This window comes from Schistocerca gregaria, unplaced genomic scaffold (genome assembly GCF_023897955.1).
Source record: "Schistocerca gregaria isolate iqSchGreg1 unplaced genomic scaffold, iqSchGreg1.2 ptg000565l, whole genome shotgun sequence".
In the NCBI taxonomy this organism is placed as follows: Eukaryota; Metazoa; Arthropoda; class Insecta; order Orthoptera; family Acrididae; genus Schistocerca; species Schistocerca gregaria.
In genome coordinates this window covers 22501-27500 of record NW_026061957.1, presented here as the reverse complement: position 1 = coordinate 27500, position 5000 = coordinate 22501, and the positions used below count along the sequence as shown (strand labels likewise).

The 5000-nt window shown below is 53.4% G+C and overlaps 1 non-coding gene across 1 annotated transcript; it reads left to right on the top strand.

Annotated features, from left to right (window-relative positions):
* Positions 1 to 2771: 2771 nt before the first annotated feature.
* LOC126315176 (small subunit ribosomal RNA) lies at positions 2772 to 4664 on the top strand. Its single transcript, XR_007555898.1, has one exon. It is a non-coding gene; the product is annotated as a small subunit ribosomal RNA (ribosomal RNA).
* Positions 4665 to 5000: the final 336 nt, after the last annotated feature.

The window sequence follows — 5000 nt, the reverse complement described above, 5'->3', positions numbered from 1 at the left end:
CTAACTGTGGCTGTACCAGATTATCGCTTAACCTAACTGTGGCTGTACCAGATTATCGCTTAACCTAACTGTGGCTGTACCAGATTATCGCTTAACCTAACTGTGGCTGTACCAGATTATCGCTTAACCTAACTGTGGTTGTACCAGATTATCCCTTAACCTAACTCAATTTGTCCCTTAACCTAACTCAATTTGTCCCTTAACCTAACTCAATTTGTCCCTTAACCTAACTCAATTTGTCCCTTAACCTAACTCAATTTGTCCCTTAACCTAACTCAATTTGTCCCTTAACCTAACTCAATTTGTCCCTTAACCTAACTCAATTTGTCCCTTAACCTAACTCAATTTGTCCCTTAACCTAACTCAATTTGTCCCTTAACCTAACCCACGTTGTCCCTTAACCTAACTCAATTTGTCCCTTAACCTAACTCAATTTGTCCCTTAACCTAACTCAATTTGTCCCTTAACCTAACTCAATTTGTCCCTTAACCTAACTCAATTTGTCCCTTAACCTAACTCAATTTGTCCCTTAACCTAACTCAATTTGTCCCTTAACCTAACCCACGTTGTCCCTTAACCTAACCCACGTTGTCCCTTAACCTAACCCACGTTGTCCCTTAACCTAACCCACGTTGTCCCTTAACCTAACCCACGTTGTCCCTTAACCTAACCCACGTTGTCCCTTAACCTAACCCACGTTGTCCCTTAACCTAACCCACGTTGTCCCTTAACCTAACCCACGTTGTCCCTTAACCTAACCCACGTTGTCCCTTAACCTAACCCACGTTGTCCCTTAACCTAACCCACGTTGTCCCTTAACCTAACCCACGTTGTCCCTTAACCTAACCCACGTTGTCCCTTAACCTAACCCACGTTGTCCCTTAACCTAACCCACGTTGTCCCTTAACCTAACCCACGTTGTCCCTTAACCTAACCCACGTTGTCCCTTAACCTAACCCACGTTGTCCCTTTGCCTAACATAGTTCACTGCTCGGAATCTCTGGTGTCGTTGTTATCCTCATGTAGATGTCTTGCGAGTGTTGCTTACTTTCCACATATTCCCGCTATCCACTGTCAATTGTACTGCAATAGGACTATATCGCCCCCCCCCCCTCTGCCCCTCTCTTTGTGTCTCCGTCCTCTCAAGCTGGTCGGTCTGGCGTTTGAGTGTTAAATGAGCCTCGCAGCTGTTCAGTTGCGTTCAGATGTCGACGCCCTCAGTGTACGTCGTGGTATGGTCTGTGTCCATTGTCCGCTGATGTCGTACGCGTAACCCACACGCTGTACCGATCATCGGTAGTTACGTACAGAGTGAAGTAGTGTGATACGTGTGACCGTACGCTGGCTGTGCCCAACGGTGTCGAATCTCAATTTCCATATGTTGTGCTCGATGCTACTTGTCTCGTCTCCCAATAACAGCTAGGTTGCACTGTGGTACGCCGTAGAGGCGTGTGGGAGGAACGTACGAACGCATTGTATGTCACCCTGGGTCGCTGGGGGTGGTGGTGCGGTGAGTCAGGTCAGGTCAGCGTGAGCCGTGTGATGTAGTGACGCGTGTATTCCGACTTTGTCGTATTGCCTCACACAAAGTGCTACCCTGGTGGACCGCGTTCCATATCTGGGACATGCCGCAGATGCCGGTTGACAGTGGATCGCGGAAGGGACATCGCATACGTGCGCGGGCCACCTTCCACGTGTTCTCTTCTGCACATGTCGCAGTGTGTATGTGGTCTGATGTAGCGTGTCGTGACACATGACATCCTGGCATGCAAGAATTGTTGAATTCGCAAATGTAGGTGGACATCTACGTTTACTGCCCAAGATACGCAAATGAACTGGAAATCCGTTGTTGAGCGGTTGTTCACGCTGGAGGTGAATCTGTGATGGCGACGATCGGTACAGCTATTAACCGGTTGTTTCAGCGGTACCCGCCACATCCACACACGTGACTAGGCCCATGTGGGTATGAAGCGATACGCGGCGGTGGCTTGGTGGGACTGTTCCCGGCCGGTGAAGGGGGGCCGCCCGGCGTGTTGGCCGCGCGCTGCGTGGGCGCACGCGCAACAGGCGGCTGGTGGGGGGCGCCGAGTGGCAGGAGCGCCAGCCGACGGGCTCGGCAGGCGGCGCAGCTACGCTGCGGCGCACCCTGCACGCGGCGCCTGGCGGCCAAAGTTGGTTCAGCCGAGCCCGGTGCGAAGCGCGGTGGACATCTGCAGTGTGCTGGTCTGATTGAGGACTGTGTGCGTTGAGGATGCGCCGCCGCCTGGCACTCGGCGCCGCGACGCCGTCTGCTGCTCGGTCGCCCCAGCGGTTCTCGCAGGTGGTTTGTATCGCAGTTGTGCGGACGTGTTGGCGCGTGCGCTGTGCTGGGAGAGTTCGCTTCTGCACCCAAGTGGGGCTTTGCCCTTGTGTGGCGCTGGCGTTGGAGCTGCCGGTCACCATAGGTGGCGCGTGTTGTCTCCCGCCGGCAATGCCACGACAGCACGCTCCCGGGCCTCTGTCGGCAGCGGCAAGCTCAGTTGGGAGCAAGGGTGTTCGCACTAAAACCGTCTACTCGCCTAACTCCGGGCGATTGCGCCTCTCTCGAAACCGACCAAGTACCTAGGACGGCGCTGCGCGCCGCCGGGACCTGAGAGGGTTTCGAGGTGTATCGTGCAGGGGAGCTCGGCCTCCTCCTGTTTGCAGAATAATTGAGCGGACGCTTGCGTGTTCGCGCGGGCCCCCGGGACACACTCCCGGGCGGCCGGCTGCTCAGCTCTAGTTGACGCAGCTCCCTGGTTGATCCTGCCAGTAGTCATATGCTTGTCTCAAAGATTAAGCCATGCATGTCTCAGTACAAGCCGCATTAAGGTGAAACCGCGAATGGCTCATTAAATCAGTTATGGTTCCTTAGATCGTACCCACGTTACTTGGATAACTGTGGTAATTCTAGAGCTAATACATGCAAACAGAGTCCCGACCAGAGATGGAAGGGACGCTTTTATTAGATCAAAACCAATCGGATTGGCTTGTCTGGTCCGTTTGCCTTGGTGACTCTGAATAACTTTGGGCTGATCGCACGGTCCTCGTACCGGCGACGCATCTTTCAAATGTCTGCCTTATCAACTGTCGATGGTAGGTTCTGCGCCTACCATGGTTGTAACGGGTAACGGGGAATCAGGGTTCGATTCCGGAGAGGGAGCCTGAGAAACGGCTACCACATCCAAGGAAGGCAGCAGGCGCGCAAATTACCCACTCCCGGCACGGGGAGGTAGTGACGAAAAATAACGATACGGGACTCATCCGAGGCCCCGTAATCGGAATGAGTACACTTTAAATCCTTTAACGAGTATCTATTGGAGGGCAAGTCTGGTGCCAGCAGCCGCGGTAATTCCAGCTCCAATAGCGTATATTAAAGTTGTTGCGGTTAAAAAGCTCGTAGTTGGATTTGTGTCCCACGCTGTTGGTTCACCGCCCGTCGGTGTTTAACTGGCATGTATCGTGGGACGTCCTGCCGGTGGGGCGAGCCGAAGGGGTGCTTTCGCGTCCCGAGGCGGACCCCGTTTAAATCCTACCAGGGTGCTCTTTGTTGAGTGTCTCGGTGGGCCGGCACGTTTACTTTGAACAAATTAGAGTGCTTAAAGCAGGCAAGCCCGCCTGAATACTGTGTGCATGGAATAATGGAATAGGACCTCGGTTCTATTTTGTTGGTTTTCGGAACCCGAGGTAATGATTAATAGGGACAGGCGGGGGCATTCGTATTGCGACGTTAGAGGTGAAATTCTTGGATCGTCGCAAGACGAACAGAAGCGAAAGCATTTGCCAAGTATGTTTTCATTAATCAAGAACGAAAGTTAGAGGTTCGAAGGCGATCAGATACCGCCCTAGTTCTAACCATAAACGATGCCAGCCAGCGATCCGCCGCAGTTCCTCCGATGACTCGGCGGGCAGCCTCCGGGAAACCAAAGCTTTTGGGTTCCGGGGGAAGTATGGTTGCAAAGCTGAAACTTAAAGGAATTGACGGAAGGGCACCACCAGGAGTGGAGCCTGCGGCTTAATTTGACTCAACACGGGAAACCTCACCAGGCCCGGACACCGGAAGGATTGACAGATTGATAGCTCTTTCTTGATTCGGTGGGTGGTGGTGCATGGCCGTTCTTAGTTGGTGGAGCGATTTGTCTGGTTAATTCCGATAACGAACGAGACTCTAGCCTGCTAACTAGTCGCGTGACATCCTTCGTGCTGTCAGCGATTACTTTTCTTCTTAGAGGGACAGGCGGCTTCTAGCCGCACGAGATTGAGCAATAACAGGTCTGTGATGCCCTTAGATGTTCTGGGCCGCACGCGCGCTACACTGAAGGAATCAGCGTGTCTTCCTAGGCCGAAAGGTCGGGGTAACCCGCTGAACCTCCTTCGTGCTAGGGATTGGGGCTTGCAATTGTTCCCCATGAACGAGGAATTCCCAGTAAGCGCGAGTCATAAGCTCGCGTTGATTACGTCCCTGCCCTTTGTACACACCGCCCGTCGCTACTACCGATTGAATGATTTAGTGAGGTCTTCGGACTGGTACGCGGCATCGACTCTGTCGTTGCCGATGCTACCGGAAAGATGACCAAACTTGATCATTTAGAGGAAGTAAAAGTCGTAACAAGGTTTCCGTAGGTGAACCTGCGGAAGGATCATTACCGACTAGACTGCATGTCTTTCGATGTGCGTGTCGTGTCGTGTCGCGCAACACGCTACCTGTACGGCAGTGGCCGTGCGCCGCGTGCGGAACCACGCGTGCCTCTCAAAACTAGCGGAAGTGTTGTTGTTGTGTGGTACGAGCGCTGAAGCTCTGGAGCGGCTGGCCTGCGGTACCTGGCGCCTGGCGCCGGTTTTGAATGACGTTCGCCCGAGTGCCTGTCCGCTCCGGTGTGGAGCCGTACGACGCCCATCGGCTGTGAGGCCGTTGGACACAAAAAAAAATAGTGGAACAGGGGCCGTCAGACGCCTCAGTCCCGCAAATGCTACTGTCTTGA